Source organism: Saccopteryx leptura, chromosome 9 (genome assembly GCF_036850995.1).
Source record: "Saccopteryx leptura isolate mSacLep1 chromosome 9, mSacLep1_pri_phased_curated, whole genome shotgun sequence".
In the NCBI taxonomy this organism is placed as follows: Eukaryota; Metazoa; Chordata; class Mammalia; order Chiroptera; family Emballonuridae; genus Saccopteryx; species Saccopteryx leptura.
Window position 1 is genome coordinate 55,741,695 of NC_089511.1, and position 23,685 is coordinate 55,765,379.

At 37.0% G+C, this 23,685-nt stretch overlaps 1 pseudogene; it reads left to right on the forward strand.

Moving 5' to 3' along the window:
- Positions 1-17,504: 17,504 nt before the first annotated feature.
- Positions 17,505-19,303, forward strand: LOC136380929 (cleavage and polyadenylation specificity factor subunit 5-like; annotated as a pseudogene).
- Positions 19,304-23,685: the final 4,382 nt, after the last annotated feature.

Sequence of the window (23,685 nt, forward strand, 5' to 3'; positions counted from 1 at the left end):
ATCATCTATCTTCTATCTATCTATCTCTCATCTATCATGTATCTGCAGTATACTTTTTTTATGGTATGGATTTTACTTTAAAAGAGAGTTAATGTAAATTGGTTCTATCTTATTTATGGAGTCTCTATTTTAATTTTTAGTTTAATTAAACTTTTATAATTATATGGTATTACTAATCTAAATTATCAGTGTAATGATTTACATTAAAATATTTCTTACAGCTATAGCGCAGTTTCACTCTTGTACTAAAGAACAGTTGAAAATATACAACATTAACTTTTTAACATAAATGTCAAAATATAGCCCTGGCCGGTTGGCTCAGCGGTAGAGTGTCGGCCTAGCGTGCGGAGGACCCGGGTTCGATTCCCGGCCAGGGCACACAGGAGAAGTGCCCATTTGCTTCTCCACCCCTCCGCTGCGCTTTCCTCTCTGTCTCTCTCTTCCCCTCCCGCAGCCAAGGCTCCATTGGAGCAAACATGGCCCGGGCGCTGGGGATGGCTCTGTGGCCGCTGCCTCAGGCGCTAGAGTGGCTCTGGTCGCAACATGGCGACGCCCAGGATGGGCAGAGCATCGCCCCCTGGTGGGCAGAGCGTCGCCCCATGGTGGGCGTGCCGGGTGGATCCCGGTAGGGCGCATGCGGGAGTCTGTCTGACTGTCTCTCCCTGTTTCCAGCTTCAGAAAAATGAAAAAAAAAAAAATGTCAAAATATAAATAACAAGTAAAAATGTATAAATGCAACTTTTGTACAACAGAATTAATTTGTCACAAATAAACAAATTTATATAATTAACACTCAAATGAAGAAAAGGAATACTGGTGGAACAACCAAAACACCCTACTATTCTTCTTTTCATTTGAAAGTACCCAAGTTAACTGGAAAATTGAGAAAGTTGTGCACGTGCCAAAATGAAATTCATGCTTTAAAGAAATCTGAGAATATGCATCCTTTCACCAGAGGCTGGTCCTTAAGATCAGGTCATGCTTGGGTAAGTGTAAAAGAAACACTGAAGCATAGAGATAATCTCAGATTCTAGACAAATTTTTCTTGGCTTGTTTGTTTTTTAGCTCATGGCATTCAAGGAAATCTGATAAAATACTACACAAATTTAGGTTAGAAATAGAGACTTCAGGAACTGAACCAAGAAGGAATAGCCTTTTCAAAATGTTTTTTGAAATCACAAAATCTATGGACTATTATTGCCTTCCAGAATCAATCAATAAATAAAAATCAAACTCAACTAACTCTGATAAGATAGACAATCTGATTTTTATAGTTACCAAATTATAATATTAAAATGTCCAGGTCTAATGTAAAATCACAACACATACAAAAAAAAAACCCCACACACACAGAAAGATCGATCTATAAATAAGTTGACAGAAACCATCCCAAAGCAAGTCCAAAATATGAATCTACGAGGAAAACATTTTAAAATTACTATTATAAATAAGCTCAAAGAGATAAATGAAAGCATACAAAGATTTTTAAAAAGCAAGAGGACAATATATAAACAAAATAGGAATATCAACAAAGAAATGGACATTATAAAAATATAAATAAATAAAAAATTGGAAATAAATCATACAATATCTGAAAAAATTCAAGAGGTGTTCAACAGCAGATTTAAACAAGCAAAGAAAAAAATCAGTAAGCATCAAAATAGGGCAACAGAAGTTGTGTCTGAAAAGCTTAAAGAAATAAAACTTTAAAAAAATAAGACTTTTAAAAAATAGGCTAAGTTAAAAAATAGCTGCTAAGATATCTGTAGGATCCCCCTAAAATATATCAACATATACAAAGTGGTAGTCCCAAAAGGAAGAGAAAAAGAGAGAGAGAAAAAAGCAAGAATGTTTCAACAGAAGACAAATCAAAGTAATATGTCACATATACATAACTATCTTAACTGATGAAGAAAAACTATTTGACAAAATTGAACATTAGATCATGATTAAAACGTCACTCAGAAAACTAAAAATAGTAATTTAGTTGTTCCTCAAAAATGAATAAATAAATAAATAATCATAAGACCCAGAAATTTTACTTCTGGACATTTATAAAAAGAAAACAAAAATATTTATTAAAAAGATACATCCACTCCTAATTTTACTGAAGCATTATTTACAATAGCTACAATGTGGAAGCAACCTACATGTCCACCAATGAATACATGAATACAAAGATGTGGCATGCACACACACACACACACACACACACACACACACACAAACACTGAAATATTACTCAGCTATAAAAAAGAACCAAATCGGCCCTGGCTGGTTGGCTCAGCGGTAGAGCGTCGGCCTGGCGTGCAGGGGACCCAGGTTCGATCCAGGTTCGATTCCCAGCCGGGCACACAGGAGAAGCGCCCATTTGCTTCTCCAACCCCCCCCTCCTTCCTCTCTGTCTCTCGGAGCAAAGATGGCCCGGGCGCTGGGGATGGCTCCTTGGCCTCTGCCCCAGGCGCTAGAGTGCCTCTGGTTGCGGCAGAGCGATGCCCCGGAGGTGCAGAGCATCGCCCCCTGGTGGGCAGAGCGTCGCCCCCTGGTGGGCATACCGGGTGGATCCCGGTCGGGCGCATGCGGGAGTCTGTCTGACTGTCTCTCCCTGTTTCCAGCTTCAGAAAAATACAAAAAAAAAAAAAAAAAGAACCAAATCTTGCTATTTGTAATAACAGGGACAGACTTATAGAGATTGTGGTTAGTAAACTAATTCTGAAAGAATAAAACAAATGAAATATAATTTTACCCGTATTTGGAAATACAAAAACAAAATTATCAAAACAAAACAGAAACAGGCTCATAGAGGCAGAGATCAAACTGATGGTTGCAGAGGGAATGGTGAAGGAAAGAGAAATGAAAAAGGTAAAGTAGATTAAAAGGTACAGTAAATTATAACCACATAATATACAACATAAAATATTTTTTAATAATTTTGTATGGTGGTCAATGGTTACTAGACTTGTGATCATTTTATAAGGTATATAAGGGTTGAGTCACTTTGTTGCACATCCGAACTTATACGATGTTGTATGTCAACTATAATTTTATAAAAGAGAGCTAATAAATTAGAGATCCCTATCAAATGTGGCCCCCTCACCTGGAAATTTAGCATGTTAATAGCTCAAGATGCTTTGAAAAACAACAATTAGGAATAGAAGAAAGTTTCCTTAACATAGTAAAGGGTATTATGAAAAAGCACAGCTAACATCAGACTCGATGAGAACCTGAAAATTTTTCTTTTGAGATCAAAAACAAGACAAGGATGACTACTCTAACCACTTCTAGTCAACAGAAAGTTCTAGGTAGACAAGATATGATAAAAGATATTTATTTGGAAAAGAAAAGTAATACTATCTCTATTCACAAATCGCATGATTGTACACATAGAAATCCCAAGGAATCCACAAGATCTAACAAACAACCAGTAAAGTTGTAGGGTAAATAAACATGCAAAAATCAGTTGTATTTCTATATAAAATCAATGAGTAATTCTAATATGAAACTAATAAAAGAAATTTCACTTACAGTATTCTGCCATTATCTGTGTTGAGATCAGATGTTAAATCCACTGACAATTAGACACCTGTGCTACATAACTTTATGCTGATTCAGTATGAAAATTCAGACTGGACACATATAGTCATTAAAACTAATGAGAGCTTTATGGTTAAGTTCTCATGTGCCAAGATGTATACATTGCTATCTAGGGGTCAAAAGCCCTTAAATTGTTCTCATTTCTTATGTGTTGTGCCAACTGATAATAACTTGTTGTGCCATCTATTCCTTGAACGTATTACTTATTAAAAAGGAAGAAAAAAACAACAACCAGTTTCACATATAGGAGAATTAACCACAGTGTATACTGGAAATACATACAAAACCATTTTAATGTTCTTGTCTAGTGTTAATTTTCAGTCATTAAAATTTACAGAAGACAATTCTTTTTTTTTTTTTGCCTTGATTATACTCTTAATTTTTTCTTTATTTTTTAAATTAATTTTAATTTATTGTGTTAGCATGGATTCAAGTTCCTCACTCAATATAACACCCTTACCCCCACCCCCATGTCCATATTACACTCCCTTTGCTCCTTTCCCCCTAATTCTCTCCCCCCTCTTCCCTCTGGGATTTGCTGTCCTGTTATCTGTATCTTGTGCTATGTATAGGTAATTTCACTAACCCCATAACCTTCTCCGATCCTATCCCCTCATCTCTCTTCCCTCTGACAACTGTTCTTTTTGTGCCTGTGATCCCACTTCTGCCTCAATTACATTCCTCGGTTCACTTTCTTAATTAGATTCCACATATAAGTGAGATCATATGATATTTTTCTTTCTCTGCCTGGTTTATTTCACTTAACATAATAATCTCCAGGTCCATCCATGCCATCGCAAAAGGTAAGATTTCCTTCTTTTTCATGGCCATGTAGTGTTCCATTGTGTATATGTACCACTGCTTTTTAATCCACTGGTTCACTGATGGGCATGGGCTGTTTCCAGATCTTGGCTATTGTAAACAATGCTGCAATAAACATGGAAATGTATATCTTCTTTTGAATTGGTGATTTGCTATTCTCAGGATATATTCCTAAAAGTGGGATAGCTGAATCAAAGGCAGTTTCATTTTAAATCTTTTGAAGAAATGTCATAGTGTTTTCCACAGTGGCTACAGAAGTCTGCATTCCCATGAGCAATGCAGGAAGGTTCTTTTTTCTCCACAACCTTGCCAGCACTTATTGTGTGTTGATTTGTTAATGAGTGGCCATTCTGACAGGTGTGAGGTGGTATCTCATTGTGGTTTTAATTTGCATTTCTCTGATGACTAGTGATGTTGAGCATTTTTAACAGAAGACTAATCTTAAAAAACTTTTATTCCTTCTATAATAATCACTTAGACATTAAAATTCCCATCTTTGAAATTATCTCTGGGAAAAAGATAAAATGTGCATAAAAGTTGAGGCACAATTTGATTAACAAAATACTATATATATACCCCTATTGAATGTAGAAAAATATTTCCACATAAAAATATTTACTTTTATTTTTATGAAACTTTTGTTTTGTGGTTGACTTGGTTATATCTATGTGTTTCATAATAGAAAGCTTCTTTTTTTGTGACAGAGAGAGAGAGACAGAAAGAGGGACAGACAGACAGGAAAAGAAAGAGATGAGAACCATCAATTCTTTATTGCGGCACTTTAGTTGTTCATTAATTGTTTTTCCTATGTGCCTTGACCGGGGGGGGGGGGCACAGCAAAGCAAGTGAATCCTTGCTCACCTTTGGCTTCAAGAGTGTGACACTTGGGCTCAAGCCAGTGACCATGGGGTCATGTCTATGATCCCATGCTCAAGCCAGTGACCCCACACTCAAGCTGGTGAGCCCAAACTCAAGCCAGATGAACCTGTGCTCAAGACTGCAACCTCAGGATTTCAAACCTGGGTCCTCAGTGTCGCAGTCCTATGCTCTACTTACTGCACCACCATCTGGTCAGACTGGAAAAGCTTTCTAAAGATGATATATCATCTTTTAGGATTGTTATTGCACCTAAATTTTTTGAGACAGGGTCAGGTACAGAATAAGCATTTACATTTTTATTCATCATATTAAAAGTGGTTTATGGACCTGGCCATTGGCTCAGTGGTAGAGCGTCGGCCCAATGTATGGATGTCCTGGGTTCAATTACTGGGCAGGGCACACAGGAGAAGAGCCCATCTACTTCTACAACCTCTCCCCTTTCCTTTCTCTTTCTCTCTTTTTTCCCCTTCTGCAGCCCAAGCTTCATTTTAGCAAAGTTGGCCCACGCGCTGAGAACAACTCCATGGCCTTCACCTCAGAAGCTAGAATGGCTTCAGTTACAATGGAATAATGCCCCAGATGGGAAGAGCATTGCCCTCTAGTGGGCATGCTGGGTGGATCCTAGTCAGGCACATGTGGGTATCTGTCTCTCTGCCTCCTTACTTCTCATTTCAGAAAAATACAAAAAAAAAAGTGTTTTATTACATTAAATATATACTGTGAAAGAATGATGATTCTAGATAGCAGTTGGTAGAATCAGATATTGCCTTGTAGACCAAAGCTTTTTGTTAAATAACAAACATATTTCTGAAGATATCAGAGAGTTTTAGAAATTACATTTTTTAAGAGAAGAAATGTTCCCAAAAGGCAAGAAGCTTTCAGAGTAACATTGAGAATCTACAGCTGACATGGAAGACATGAATCCAGATGGTCACTAGCTGGAGGCTTAGATTTAGTTTGTCTATCAGACCATTTAATGAATTGGGAAAATTGAGCTAAACTGGAAGTTAAAAAGTTATTGCAAAACCTTTAAAAAACAAAGTAGCATGCTTGAAAACCTCAAGGTAATTAGAGTTAGGAAGCCTCACTACAGACTGGACTTGAGAACACGAAATAAGAATTAAAGCCCTAGATGGAGGGGTAAATTAAAACCAAATTTCCAACCACTTTTCTGTCTGTTCACTTAGCAATCTAAATACAGCCAGTATAACATGATTTTATTGCATTTTAATTTACAATTCTATGATGAAAATTATGTTCAACATATCTTCAAGTCCTTATTATCTATTTGTAGATAACATTTTTTAATAAAGTGTTCAAATTTTTCTTTGCTGTTAATTTAATAAAGCTCTGTGTGTTATAATGTTGATTTTTAGGATGGAAAATCCAACAAAGCAAATATATTACAAAGATTATAAAAGTAATAAATTACAGAACAATATTTCTTATTGTTAAACAATTCTACCCTGGCCCTGGCTGGTTGGCTTAGTGGTAGTGTCGGCCCAGTGTGTGAATGTCCTGGGTTCAATTCCCAGCCAAGGCACACAGGAGAGGCACCCATCTGCTTCACCACCCTTCCCCTTCTCCTTTCTCTCTGTCTCTCTTTCTCCTCCTGCAAGCAAGGCTCAATTGGAGCAAAGGTAATTCTGACGCTGAGGATAGCTCCATGGCCTCTGCCTCAATTGCTAGAGTGGCTCCCGCTGCAACAGAGCAACGCCACAGATGGGCAGACAATTGCTCCCAGTGGGCATGCCGAGTTGATCTCGGTTGGGCGCATTTGGGAGTCTGTCTCTCTGCCTCCCCACTTTGCACTTCAGAAAAATACAAAAAAAATTCTACCATGTATGAAGTATAAAAATTGATTCTACTCACATAAGCATGGTAATGAATAATACTTATGTGGGTTGTATTATACAAGTGGTTTCATATTAAAAAATTAATCTTTATTACTCAACATGTTAGTAAAAAAAATTTAAACATTTTACTAGATTAAAAATATATTTGACAATTATTTAATTCACAAACTAAGAAAAATAATAAACATCACTAATAAAATAAAATTGTTTATAAACATCTATAGAAAATACAAACTGACTAATTAAATAATAAATTTCTGCTGAGAACAGGAACAAATAAGAATGGTTATCATGATTACAAAGAAAAGAAAACTACACATTTAAGGTAAGTATTACCACTGCCTGACTTGGCAGTGGCACAGTGGACAGAGCATTGAACTGGGACAAGGAGGACCCAGGTTAGAAACACTGAGTTTTTCAGCTTGAGCACAGGCTCACCAGCTTGAGCAAGGGGTTGCTGGCTTGAACGTGGGATTATAGACATGACCCCATGGTTGCTAGCTTGAGCCCAAAGGTTGCTAGCTTAAAGCCCAAGATCACTGACTTGAGGTCAAAGTCACTGGCTTAAGCAAGGACGGGTCACTTACTCTGCTGTAGCCCCTCCCCAACTCCATCAAGGCATATATGAGAAAGCAATAAATGAACTAATAAGGAGCCGAAACAAAGAATTGATGTTTCCCATCTCTCTTCCTTGCCTTCTGTCTGTCCCTATATGTCCCTCTCTCTCAGTCTCTGTCACAAAACAAACAAAAAATAAAAAAGAATACTATCTATAACCACATTAAAAATGTCTCATATTTAAGAATAAGTCTAACAAAAATGCTTTCATCTCTATACACAAAATGTAAAAAAAAAAAAAAAGGAAAGAAAAGAAAAGAAATTTTGAAAGAACAAAATAAAAGAGGCAGATTCTGCAATCGTGGATTAAAAGATTCACTATAATGGCGATATTATTCTCTTCTCTGAAATTATCTATAAAGTTTAAGAAAACCAAATAAACTTCTTCAGCCTGCGTTTTTGTATGTATGAGAACATACAAGGTATTTTTATAATGGTTTAAGAAGGAACTAAACAGAAAATAAGAACAAAATTTAATAACTCTTACTATCAGGTATTCAACTCAATTTAAAAGTTATGTCAACATTGACCAATACACTATTTGTGTAGGAATAATTGGATCGATAAAACTACATAGACAATTCATAATTGGACTACATATATTGCCAATTATTTTAGGACAAAAATGACACTTCAATGCAATGGAAACTATTATCTTAGTAATAAATGGTGTTGGGTTAACCAAATATCAACATTAACAAATATATAAATTTTCATCCACATTAGTCATCAAGGAAATGCAAAATAAAGCTGCAGTGACCACCATATACAAAATAAAATGGCTAAAGACACATACATCCCCATGTTCATCGCAGCATATTCACAGTAGCCAAGATATAGAAACAACCAGTGTCCCTCGATAGAGGATTGGATAAAGAAATTGTGGTATATATACACAATGGAATACTACTCAGCTGTAAGAAATTATTACATAGTGCCATTTACAACAACATGGATGGACCTTAGAACAGTATACTGAGTAAAATACGTAAATCAGGAAAAGCTAAGAACTGTATGATTTCTCACATAGGTGGGATATAAAAATGAGACTCATGGGCATAGATAAAAGTAAAGTGGTTACTAGGGGGAGGGGGATGTGGGAGTGGGGAATGTGGGGAAGGGAGTGGGGGGAAGGGTGTAAGGAGAGACAAATAAAAGGTGACAGAAAATGATTTCACATTGAGTAATAAGTAAACAACATAACAAAGAGTTTAAATGCAATAGAAATGGTTACCTGAAACTGATGTACTCTTATTGATCAATGGCACCCTGTTAAATTTTTCTAAATAAAATTAAAAGAAATGAAATCAATAAATACTAAGTTTTGCCAAAAACATGAAGCACCTAAAAAACACCTTTTCTGCAAATAGTTAAATTGATAAAGCCTCTTTGGAAATCTACCAGTAACTATAAAGAGCTGAACATCTTCATAGCCTCTGATGTAACCCTGTCACTCCTAAGTGTGTGTTCTAGTATAATGTTTACATATATTTAAAAGATGTATATGCGTGTGTATTATGAATGTTCATTGTTTGATAAAATTACATAGGCTTCAGGTATACAATTCTCTAACCCATCATCTCTATATTGTATTGTGTGTTTAGCACCCCGAGTGAAATCTCCTTCCATCACCATTTATCCCCCCTTTACCCTCTGTGGGCCTGACCTGTGATAGCACAGGGGATAAAGTGTCAACTTGGAACACTGAGGTCGCAAAACCCTGGCTTGTCTGGTCAAGGCACATATGAGAGTTGATTCTTCTTCCTCCTTCCCTCCTCTCTCTCTCTCTCTCTCTCTCTCTCTCTCTCTCTCTCTCTCTCTCTCTCTTCCTCTAAAAATAAATAACTAAAATTAAAAAAAATGTTATAATTTAAAAAAAAAAACCTGACCAGGTGGTTGCACAGTGGATATAGTGTTGGACTGGGACAAGGAAGACCCAGATTTGAAACCCTGAAGTCGTAGCTTGAGTGCAGGCTCATTTTGCTCACCAGCTTGAGCGCAGGGCCACTGATTTGAATGTGGAATCATAGGTGTGACATCATGGTTGCTGGTTTGAATCCAAGGGTCGCTGGCTTGAAGCCCAAGGTCGCTGGCTTGAGCAAGGGGTCATTCGCTCTGCTGTAGCCCCTCAAACAAGGCACATATGAGAAAGCAATCAATGAACAACTAAGGAGCTGCAACAAAGACTTAATGCTTCTCATGCCTTTCCCTTCCTATTTGTCTGTCTTGTCTGTCCCTTTCTCTCTCTCTCTCTCTCTCTTTCTGTCACCAAAAAAAATTTTTAATAAAATAAAATAAAAAATTCTTGTGGAACAGCAGTGTGGCAGAATCCACCATTTCAAAATCAGTGCATTAGAGATTATTACATTTATTTTTTTTATTATTTTTTTATTTTTTTTGTATTTTTCTGAAGCCAGAAACGGGGAGGCAGTCAGAGAGACTCCCGCATGCGCCCAACTGGGATCCACCCAGCATGCCCACCAGGGGGCGATGCTCTGCCCATCTGGGGCGTTGCTCTGTTGTGAACAGAGCCACTCTGGCGCCTGAGGCAGAGGCCACAGAGCCATCCCCAGCGCCTGGGCCAACTTTGCTCCAATGGAGCCTTGGCTGCGGGAGGGGAAGAGAGAGACAGAGAGGAAGGAGAGGGGAAGGGGTGGAGAAGCAGATGGGCGCTTCTCCTGTGTGCCCTGGCCGGGAATCGAACCCGGGACTCTTATATGCCAGGCTGACGCTCTACCACTGAGCCAACCGGCCAGGGCCTTACATTTATTTTTTATATGTGCAAGTGTTAAAAGTTTGGAAGTGCCTAATGATAAATGGGTGTGAATTGTTAGAGTTGAATACTTTTATAGGTGGTATATTTTCTAATATATGAAATTTAAAAACAGAAATGCTAAACTATTAAAAACTAAAAAGATATTAAATATCTGTTTAAAGTGCATAGGTATTAAAATAAGAGATATAGTGCCTTGGGTTGTTATCATTCTACTTTAATTCCCAAAATTAGTTCTAAATAATTGTTTGATATTTATTAAATGCTGAATGTGACCATGCCTGAAAGACAAGTCCTTTTGATTATGGATGCCTTATGCCAGAGGTCGGGAACATTTATAGCTGAGAGAGCCATGAACGCCACATATTTTAAAATGTAATTCTGGTGAGAACCATACAATGATCCGTGTACATTAAGCATTATCCAATAAAAATTTGGTGTTGTCCCGGAGGACAGCTGTGATTAGCTTCAGCCAACCACAACCATGAATATGAGCAGTAGGAAATGAATGAATTGTAATACATGAGAATATTTTATATTTTAAACGTTATTATTTTTTTTTATTAAAGATTTGTCTGCAAGCCAGATGCATCCATCAAAAGAGCCACATCTGGCTCGCAAGCCATAGGTTCCCGACCCCTGCTCTATGCACTTTGACAAAGTCTTGTACTGAAATATTTAAAAGTAAACAAATAAATAAATAAGAAAACATATAGTTTAAAACATCACTATTTCTTTGTTTCTTCAGCATCACCATGTTGGTTTTAAAACCGTTTCAAACATTATGTAATGGTTTTTAAATGAACTCTTTTAGTACAAAATGAACTAGAAAAAACTAGCACAAAATCACAATGCTAAATGTACCGTGTGGCATTACAATTTGTTATGTTTCAATTTGTTTACCAAATTTAACTACACTGAATAAAATCCTCTGGGATTTTGCATATAGAATACTTGTTGTGTCACCTATTAAGCTTGTTGTATGGAGCTACAGAGAGAAATTTTAAACCCATCGCTGTAGCTTCATGTTGGTAATGTTAATACTTTCTTGCATAGGTCTGAGGACTTATTCAGTGCAACATAATGATGCCTCCTACTGGTCTGAAAGCCAAATTGATAATTATCTGCTGAACAAATTGTGTCTAAGATACAAAAACAAACAAAATTAACATTACTGAATACAACTAGCTTTGAGAATGGAAGCTTCTTTTGTACTAAAGCATTTTTTTTAAAACAGGGAAGGATTTTTTGAAGAGTAAAGTTGTTTAGCTTTGTGAAGACCTTAAGCAGAACAGAAAACATAAAAAATGCTGAAAAAAAGGTGATACTATGTTCATGATATTTCAACATCCAGGTTTTACCTGATTTCCTCAACCATTCAGTTTTTAAACTGACAATAAAATTTATTAAAAATAAAACATTAAATGAACACGATGTGAATGTCAGTATTCAAATGCTGAATTTTAATTCTAGCCTAAAGACACTTTTTAAATAAACTACTATTTTTGAGTGTAAAGAATACAAATTTTTTGAGAAAGATGCAAATGTATTTCCACATGTTTTGTATATAGAGATTGTCCTCTGACTGAAAGTAACTATTATTTGCTTAGGTAAGATATAGTATAAAATTTGGATCTGATAACAACAACTGTATGCTGAATTTAGGGAATTGGAGTGCCAAATTACACAAAGTTAGGAAGAGGAAATATTCCAGAGCTACACCATAGCACATTTTATCATTTCAACTATAATTACTGATGAGAGGAAATTTAAAATGCAGGAAAGTGACAATGGCAGCAGGACTCTCACAGTCATGGTCCACGTGCTATTAGAAGTAGTTGAGGAAGAAGGATGACGTCAGAGTAATGGCACGGTAGGAAGCGATACCAATAAATCTCCCCCAAAACTCAACAAGATCTTCAACCAGAAACGAAAAACCTATCCTTGGAGCCTCCAGATGTTTCGCAATACACCCAAAGGTATGATGGAGCGAAAAATTGGCTAAATATAGAAGTAGTTGAGGAAGGAAAATGAAAGCTGGCTATGTGCAGGGGCTTCTGGAAACCAAATTATGGAAGGAGGAGATATTCAGAATTTAATCTGTTCAATATACTAAATTATTTCTTTTTTTCATAATTAAAATTTTAAACAAAAAATCTGAATATATAGGATATATACATTGCTGTTATAGTAGTTAGAATTTATTGAATACTGAATATATTCCATGCACATTTAAGAAGTCTTTGTTTGATCTTTATAACAGCTCTATTAAGTTGATACTGTAGTTATCTCTATTTTAAATGTAAATATTCTTAGGAAAATTTGGTTAACAGATTGCTTAATGGTCTAGATTTTCTGCATAATATAACTAGAAATTGAACCCATGATTTATTTATTTCAGAGCCAATACTTTCAAAAACTACATAATGCAATATACAGATGATATATCATATTATAGAAAGAAAAAAAAGCTATAAAGTACTTCCAGAAAGATCTAGTAGACATACTATTTCATATTCTTCCCACTAAATACAACAAACAATGCTGAAAATTAATTTATATATAAATATAAATATAGAGAACCCCTAAAAGGTGTGTGTGTGTGTGTGTGTGTGTGTGTGTGTGTGTGTGTGTATGGAGACTCTCTAAAAGATGTAAACAAGAAGTCATCTTTCTAGAAATCTGAAGATTCAAGGAAAAGTAATGTTCTTTTTGACTCATATAGTATATTGTAGAGTGATAACTAAAGAAGATAGTAATCTTAATGACAATGGGAATAGACAGAAAAAGCCCATCAAAAGAGTAGAGATAGCTTGGCCAGGCAGTGGCACAGTGGATAGAGCATCAAAATGGGATGCGGAGGATCCAGGTTCGAAACCCCGAAGTCACCAACTTGAGCGTGAGCTCAAGGTTGCTGGCTTGAGCAAGGGGTAACTCAGTCTGCTGTAGCCCCTTGGTCAAAGCACATATGAAAAAGCAATCAATGAACAACTAAGGAGCTGCAACAAAGAATTGATGCTTCTCATCTCTTTCCTTTCCTGTCTGTTGTCCTGATCTGTCCCTCTCTCTGTCCCTCTGTCTCTGTCAAAAAAAGAAAGAGCACTGGCCGGTTGGCTCATTGGTAGAGCATTGGCCTGGCGTGCAAGAGTCCCGGGTTTCCATTCCCTGCCAGGGCACACAGGAGAGGCACCCATCTGCTTCTCCACCCCTCCCCCTCTCCTTCCTCTCTGTCTCTCTCTTCCCCTCCCGCAGCCGAGGCTCCACTGGAGCAGTTTTCCCGGGTGCTGAGGATGGCTCTGTGGCCTCTGCCTCAGGCACTAGAATGGCTCTGATGGCGGCAGAGCAACGCCAGCAAAGCGACGCCCCAAGATGGGCAGAGCATCGCCCCCTGGTGGGCATGCCCGGTGGATCCTGGTCGGGCGCATCGGGAGTCTGTCTGACTGCCTCCCTGTTTCCAGCTTCAGAAAAATACACACACACACACACACACACACACACACACACAAAAAAAAAAAAAAAAAAAAGAAAGAAAGAAAGAAATCACACACTTATAAGAATGGCTAAAATAAAAAATAATGATAGTACCAAATGCTGGTGAGAATGCAAAGAAGATGGATCTTTCATATGTTGCCAGTGTGAAGGTAGAATGGAATAGCCATTCTTACTAGTTTGGTAGTTTCTTACAAAACTAAACTTGCAACTATTATATGACCCAACAATTGCACTGTTAAAATATTTATTCAACAGGAAATGAAAATTCAGGTTCAGAGGGAAAAAAAGTATACAGAAGTGTGTATATTAACTTTATTAGTATCATTTCAAAACCTGAAAACAACTCAGATACTCTTGAACAGGTGAAAGTTTAAACAAACATGGTATATCCAAACAATGAAATATTATTGTGATTAAAAGAAACAAAATACTGATACATTCAAGAACCTGTATGAACATCCAGAGAATTATGCTGAGCGAAGAAAAGCTAATTTATAAAAGTTGTGCACCTTGCAATTCAATTTATAGAACATTCTTGAAATGACACAATTAGAGAAAGGGAAAAGAGATTAGTGGATACTGGTGTTTAAGGAACTGGTAAGCGTTGGAGAGAAGTGAATGTCTGTAGGAGATCAAAATAGGAAGTCATTCTTCTGATAGAAATATTCTACTTCTCAACAGTATCAATGTCAGTATCATTATTGTAATATTGGTTGTAATGAATACCTCATGTAATACAGTTATGCACAATGTTACCATTTAGGGAACCTGATTAAAAAGTACACAGTATTTCTCCCTATTACTTCTTGCAGTTATAATTATCTCAAAATAAAAAGATAGCACCAACAACAAACACTAGTCTACATTAAAAGGAACATATGGAAGTTTCTAGATCAATCTTCTAATTTACACTTAATTTTGTCATTTAACAAATATCTATTGACTCTTGTTAGAGGCGAAGATTCATCAGGGAAAAAGGAAAACATGATATTGTAGTTATGGGTGAAAATAAAAAAAAGTAACCAAGTGATTAAGTTTATTAAAAGAAAAATGATACCTACAATAAAGGAAACAGGTGCATATTCCAAAAAGAAACAATAGCAAGCTGAATCTAAAATAAAAAGGAAAGTTAGTGATGGCACATTTCTGGAGGTGCTGCCTAAAGTGATGAATGAGGCATCTGAGACTCGGAATTATGGCACAGATTAGTTGCCTTCACATAATTTATTGCCCTTCCCTGTGATGAGTCATTTTCAGAAGCAATTGCTCATATGTAAACTATCATTCTAAGCCCATTTTGTAGTTTGATGAGTCCACATGATAAAGATACGGACAAGTAAATATAACCTAAAATGGGCTGGTCCAAATATATATCCCACATGATGCTTCTCTGTATCCTTTTCCCATTTTAGCTGCATGGAATGGAGGCGACCACATGAGTATCTTTGAAGGTGTTTTGAAGGTGGCATAAACTCTGTTTGCCTCTGTCCCTACAATATAGGACCCACTAGATTAATAAAAAAACTGTAGACATAAGATGAACTATACCCTCAAGGTGCAGCTTCCTTTTCAAAAGAAGTCAGAGACTTTTGTTGTTGTTTGGTCATTAGATGTTACAGTATTTTACAGCTACTCATTTTCTATTTACATGGATATATAGATATTTCAGCTATATGCAAGTTAGAGATGAACAAAATAATAAAGTTTATAGTTTGGATTTTTTGTTTGTTTGTTTTAACTCTATCCTTTACCAATAAGTTTCTATTTTCTGTATCCTGGTTTAATGCATTCATTCAGTTTTATTTCTAAAAATATGAGGTTGAAATAAGTTATAATTTTTCTATATTATAATCTGGTGAATACTACTTTTCCTATAATTACTATTTTTTATTATTGTGTTGATTACATGAAAACTTTTAATCTCCTGGTTAAAAACCTTTTAATATAGATGGTTGTGAATATTTTGCTCAACAATCTAATGCAGCATTTGTGTTATATTCTTATTCAATTCTAGTCAATCATATAAATATGGTAGATTAAACTGAAACTTTCATAGTAAATATGATGGCCTCTTTGTAAGTGCTTCATCACAAAGAGATCAATGGTTTTATAGGCATAAGACTAAATGGAAGTGTTAAGAAAGAGAATGATATAGTTTCAATATATTAATTATATGCTCATATAACTATGTATGAAAGAGAGATTACTCTCTCTCATCTTTTTTTAAGATGTTATTTATTTATTTTAGGGAGGAGAGAGAAAGAAAAATAGAAGGGGAGGAGGAGCAGAAAACATCAACTCTCATATATGCCTTGACCAGGAAAGCCAGGGTTTCGAAACGGCCTCAGTATTCCAGGGTGATACTTGATTTACTGCGCCACCACAGGCCAGGCTGTCATCTCTTTTTAGTTACATCCAGCCATTGAACCAATATCTAATTATGGTCCTATTGCTCTCAAAAGAAATAGCCGTACTGTTATCATTTGATAATCACTGAACCAATAAATCTGGGAACTTTCAGAAGAAAAAAATAATAAAAAGGCACATTTTGAAATTGCTGTTGATTCTAATAGATCATTTGGGTACTAGGTGATCACTGCCTTTGTTGGCTGGAAACTTGCAATTTAAAACAGTTAATATAATTTCCCTATTTAAATTTAATTGAAACTGATATTTAATGCCCTAGAAGTAAATTGTGGCAAATTTACAATTGGCACTAAACACTTTTGGTCTCACTATTTCACATTTGCTTTAGCAAGGCACGTATTACAGTGCAGTTAGATGTTTACTATCTGCTGCTCTCATCGCTGACTTAGTTTTGATGCTCAGCAGCCCTCTGGAGAATGCTTGTTAAAGACCAAAGATTTTGCAGGCAAACAAATATAGGAGAGTTGCAAATAAGTCTCAAGCAGGTAGGTAAGTAAGCTAAGAGCAGCATTTCCATTGTGCTCAGCTGTCACGGTATACTCCCGAGCACTTCACTTCATTCCTCAGAACGTGATTAGCAAACAACTGAAAGCTGAACCAAACATGCCATGTGTGGATGGCCCGTGTGGGGATACTTGCTACCCACTCTTATTACTCATTGCAAATGATTGTGTTTTCTACTAAGGAGGAGTGCAATATTTTTTTTTTGACACCTGGAGCATAAAATTTTAAAAACCCTTTCTGTCGTTGCACAAGGTTATTTTCAATAATCCGTAGTATTTTAGTAAGGGCAATTTCTTGATTTCTCTTTCGTTTTAAACAATTAACTCTAACAGAATACATAGCTATCTTAAATATACTATTCAGAGTCTGTAAACATCTTGTGTATGAATTTAAATTTTCTACTTAATATATTACATCTTGCAGTTTACATTATACTTAACTACTTTAAATTTTAAACATGGGACGCAGACAACTGCTGCTCGCATTGGGAAAGTCTCCCTGCCTCTCCCCCTTTTCGTTCACTGCCAGTGCTCACCAGCATGTCGGTGGTGCTGCCCAATCGCTCCCAAACTGGCTGGCCCCAGGGGGTAAACCAGTTCTGCAACAAGTACATACAGCAGACCAAGCCCCTCACCTTGGAGTGCACCATCAACCTGTACCCTTTTACCAATTATACTTTTGGTACAAAATGAGCCCCTTTATGAGAAGGACAGCTCTGTTGCAGCCAAATTTCAACCTAATGAGGGAGGAATTTGATAAAATTGGAATGCGGAGGACTGGAGAAGGGGTCCTGATAGTACACGAGCACCGGCTACCGCACGTGTTACTGCTACAGCTGGGAACAACTTTCTTCAAACTACCTGGTGATAAACTTAACCCAGGAGAAGAAGAAATCGAAGAACTAAAATGCTTAATGACAGAGATACTAAGCCGTCAAGATGGAGTCCTACAAGACTGGGTCATTGATGACTGCACTGGTAACTGGTGGAGACCAAATTTTGAACCCCCTCGGTATCCATATATTCCAGCACATATTACAAAGCCGAAGAAACATAAGAAGTTGTTTCTGGGGCCCTGGCTGGTTGGCTCAGTGGTAGAGTGTCGGCCTGGCGTGCAGGAGTCCCGGGTTCAATTTCCGGCCAGGGCACACAGGAGAAGCGCCCATCTGTTTCTCCACCCCTCCCCCTCTCCTTCCTCTCTGTCTCTCTCTTCCCCTCCCACAGCCAATGCTCCATTGAAGCAAAGTTGGCCTGGGCTCTGAGGATGGCTCTATGGCCTCTGCCTCAGGTGCTAGAATGGCTCTGGTTGCAACAGAGCAACGCCCCAGATGGGCAGAGTATCTCTCCCTGGTGGGCATGCCAGGTGGATTCTGGCCGGGCGCATGCGGGAGTCTGTCTGACTGCCTCCCCGTTTTCAACTTCAGAAAAATACAAAAAAAAAAAAAAAAAAAAGAAGAAGAAGAAGAAGTTGTTTCTAGTTCAACTTCAAGAGAAAGCCTTGTTTGCAGTCCCTAAAAATTACAAACTAGTAGCCAAACCATTGTTTGAATGGTATGACAATGCACCTGGATAAGAACCTGTAAAGCCAGTATCCACGGTCACCGTCACAGAAGCCTGGCCCGTGCAAGTTCTCATTGGATTCAAATAGATGGTAATGAAACAACAGAGCCATGAACTGGTGGGCCATTATCTTTAATCATAACTTGCACCCAGCGGGCAAGTAAAAACACACACCGGGCTCCAAAACCCACTCATTCAGCACTCACAAAGCTACTGACTTATCCAAGTTTCCTAGAATCAAAGGTTACTAGTTCACTAGCCTCATTCTCCTTTGTTCCCCATCTCCTTCTCTCTGCACAAACTCACAAACTGGCTTCTCACTCAGCACTCCACCATCTTGGCTGCTTCTCCTGGCCTCCTCCATGTGGCCTCTCTCTGCTCTCCTCTCTGCTCTTTCTTCTAATGCTAATCTCAGAAACCAAGAGAGCAAGCTCCCGGTCTGCCCCTCTTTATAGTGTAGAAATCCAAACCTTTAATCCAATATACAAATAGGAAAGTCTCTAATACAAAGTCACTTATCTGAGGCATAATGGGATTGCACTACTCCACATCAAAAAGGGTGGGAAAGGCTTAGTCCTAAAACCAAGCCCCAGGCTATAAGGATCCTGCCTGCCCACAGCCCACCCCTAACACACATTAATATTATCTGGGCGACAGGCTTCCATGTGGGCAGCATCATCTTTAACAAAGTGAGCATAATATATTTTATCTGCTCAACAGGACCCATCATTTCTAGTCTCCCTCAGCTCTTGAGTAGGTTCAATTTTATATACAACTGAATTCCTGCACCGTGGAGAAGTAAAGAAGCCGGCTCTGTGAGCACAGCTCTGCACAGTGTGGAATAAACATGGTAGACAGGTTTTTGGGGTTTTTTAAATCTTTTTCCCAACCCCCAAATTGTCACCTGCTTCCTATTGTTTGAATAGTAAAGTCAATATGAAGAACTAGGTAATGGTGTAAACAAATGTGATAAGGTTTCATTTGCTTTTGTTTTTACTCATATGTTTGGTACATTAAAGAAAGTGGACTTCTAAAATTAAAAAAAAATTTTTTAACATGAATAAAACATCCAAGCTGTCACCTTGAATGACTGGATTAAAATAATTCAAATTTTATTTTTTTAATTTCTTCATCTTTGCAATCACTGTGCTATCAGAATTTGACTCTAGAAATGAAGACTGGCACAGGGGTGTTTTCTTATCAAATGATGTTCCACACCTTGAGTCTTTTTAATTAACATTCAGTTATTTTAATTATTTTTCACAAACATTATGTTTATTAAAGTATAACTAATAAAACAATCTAGGCCCTGGCCAGTTGGCTCAGCGGTAGAGCGTCGGCCTGGCGTGCGGGGAACCCGGGTTCAATTCCCGGCCAGGGCACATAGGAGAGGCGCCCATTTGCTTCTCCACCCCCCCCTTCCTCTCTGTCTCTCTCTTCCCCTCCTGCAGCCAAGGCTCCATTGGAGCAAAGATGGCCCAGGCGCTGGGGATGGCTCCTTGGCCTCTGCCCCAGGCGCTAGAGTGGCTCTGGTCGCGGCAGAGCGACACCCCGGAGGGGCAGAGCATCGCCCCCTGGTGGGCAGAGCGTGGCCCCTGGTAGGCGTGCCAGGTGGATCCCTGTCGGGCGCATGCGGGAGTCTGTCAGACTGTCTCTCCCCGTTTCCAGCTTCAGAAAAATACAAAAACAAACAAACAAACAAAAAAAAACAAACAATCTAATTTGAAACATATATGAGTGTATATATGTATATATTTATATATACATCCACATTAATAAAACTCCTCTATAACCATGTTTTCTAAAATTTAGACCAGCAAAAGATTACTTTTCTAAGAAAATATTATATCACCGACATTGTTCAGCAATGCATTGTACATGATTACAAGAGCAAACTGAATTTTATTTAGTTTTATTATTACTTTTAAGAGCTATAGAGACAATTTCCTCCCTTATTGCCTGCTTTAGGACACACAACTTCATTCTCCCAGTCTTTCATTCTCCCAGTCTTTGGTATGGCCAATGCCATGTACTATGTATTTTTTTTTAAGATTGTATTTATTCATTTCAAAGAGGAGGGAGAGAGAGAAAGGGGAGAAGCAAAGAGCATCAACTCCTATATGTGCCTTGATGAGGAAAGCCTGGGGTTTTGAACTGGCAACCTCAGCATTTCAGGTGGACACTTCATCCACTGCATCACCACAGGTCAGGCTACTATATATTTCTGTGTGCATGCTTGTGTGTGTGTGCATGCGCACATGCATGCTCACGCTTGCTTATCCCCGGTGTTAGAATATAAGATCCTTGATTATAGGCATTGATAAAGCTTTGGAATAGATGGGGCTAACAATAAAGTCAACTGAATATTTATTTTTATCTCTTATTATATTACTTTTGTAACAATATATACTTAGGATTAATTCATAAACACTAAGGTCGTGCCATCAAATGTTTTCAGTCTCACTAGTTTGTGAAAATCATAATATTTGACCTTTGTCTTAGACATTTGAAAACTAAACATATATTTATCAGTGATAGACAAGTCACCCTCAAAGTTGAAATGCAAAATCAAGATTGTGTTATACATGCACTCACAAATACACACACATAATTCTGATCCTCCAAACTTTTAGTTAAAAATTAAATGGGGATTTAAGAACAAATTTAGCTATATTTGACATCAGTATAATAATTAATCTTAAAAAGAGCAACAGCTATCAGGCAGGATGAAAATTAGAGAACATGTTTCTGTGTATATATATATATTCTTCTTTAATTGCATAATTACTTCTGTTTTTATATTTTAATTTGAACATTATAATTATTTGTAAATTTATTCTGAATAAAGATTTCTGTTTGATTACAACTTTATTTTACTTTACAGGTAGCCATTTAGTTGTTACAACATTGTTTATTGACATATCTATGATTTTTCCATATTTTAACAAGTTTTTACAACTGGTCAATACTAAACTAATTTAAGCATTTAAATATATTTCTGAAAGTTCTATCCAAGGTCTAATACTATGCCCTTTTCCAATAACATGGCTTAATATACACTGCTTTAAGACATAATGAAACCTCCCTTCTCCATTTGTCTTCTTTCCCATGAATATATTTGTTATTATTTTATCAAAAATTATGAACTGATATACTTACTTTAGTATTATCTAGTTTTCTTTTCTAATAAATGTGGTTACCAGTATTTTTTTCTCTCTCTAAATACAGTTATCTCAGTATTTTTCTTTATTTTTCTATGCTGTGAATTGGCTTGTGTGTGTACATATTTTCCCAAAGTCAGAATAATTAAATATGAACAATAAACCAAAAAAGTTAATTATCAAGTAAGTAACAAGATACCTGTATCAATACATAACTTATAGGCCTCTGTATTATAAAAGAAATGCTGTTTTCCTCAGACGTTTCCTTTAGACATTAAAAAACTTGGATGTAAAGTTCCTGAATCTATTAAGAAGTCATACATTTTCATTCATAAATCCTGGGGAAACACCAAATACTGGAAAGAAGAGAATAATAACATTACATATTTAATATTTATAATAATGTGTAGCTTAATGGCACCCTGGCTGCTCAATTTAGTAGATGCCCTGGCACAGTGGCATCTGGGTGGTTTCAAAACTTACAAGGTATAAGGCCCTGACTGGTTGGCTCAATGGTAGAGCATTGGCCTGGTGTGTGGATGTCATAGGTTCAATTCCCCATCAGAGCACACAGAAGAAGTGCCCATCTGCCTCTTCAGATGCAGAGCAAAGTTGGCCTGGGCGCTGAGGATGGCTCTGTGGCCTCTGCCTCAGGCGCTAGAATGGCTCTGGTTGCAATAGAGCAACGCCCCAGATGGGCAGAGCATTGCCCCCTGGTGGTGTGCCAGGCAGATCCCGGTCAGGCATATGCGGGAGTCTGTCTGACTGCCTCCCCGTTTCCAACTTCAGAAAAATACAAAAAAAAAGAAAAAAAAGAAAAAAAAAGAAATTATAGCTGAAAATTTTCCTAAATTGATGAAGAAAAAATTCACTCAAGTACAATAAGCACAGAGTTTCATTAAAGAGTAAGCCAAGGTGGCTTACACCAAGACACATAATTAAAATGCAAATATTAATAGACAAAGAAAAAATACTAAAAGCTGCAAGAGAAAAGCAATTACCTACAGAGAAGCCCCTATAAGGATGACATCCAACGTCTCAACAGAAACAATTGAAACCAGAAGACATTGGCAAGAAATATATAATGTTATGCAAAACAAGAGCCTACAACCAAGACTACTTTATCCAGCAAGTCTATCAATTAAAATTGAAGGAGAAATAAATACTTTCCCAGACAGAAAAAGACTCAAGGAACTCATTACAACCACACCAGTACTGCAAAAAATGTTAAGGGGCTTGTTGTAAAAAAAGAGCAAAGGAAAAAAAAGAAATTGAGAAAAAGAGGAATGTAGATTTAAAGAATAAAATGGCAATAAATAAGGACATGTCAGTAATAACTTTAAATGTAAATGGATTAAATGCTCCAATAAAAAGACATAGGGTAGTTGCATGGATAAGAAAACAGGACCCATACCTCTGCTTTCTACAAGAGACCTACCTTAGAAAAAAAGATACAGATGGACTGAAAGTGAAAGAATGAAAAAAGTGTTTCATAAAATGGAGATAAAAAAAAAAGCTGGGGTAGCAATACTTATTTCTTACAAAACAGTCTTTAAAACAAAGGGCATATAGTAAGGGATAAAGAAGATCACTACATAATGATAAAAGGAGCAATCCAAGAGGAGAATATAAACATTGTAAATTTTTATGCACCTAATATAGAAGCACCTAAATAAATAAAGCAGATTTTGATGGACATAAAAGGTAAAATCAACAGAAATACTATATTAGGGGTCTTTAATACCCACAAACATCAATGGATAGATCCTACAGACAGAAAGTTAACAAAGAAACAGTGGCCTTAAATGACACACTAGATCAACTGAATTTAATTGACATTTTCAGAACCTTTCATTCCAAAGCAAAAGAATATACATTCTTTTCAAGTGCTCAGGGTACATTCTCTAGGATAGACACCACGTTAGGACACAAAACAAGTCTCAGTAAATTTAAGAATATTGAAATCATATCAAGCATCTTCTCTGATCACAATGTCATGA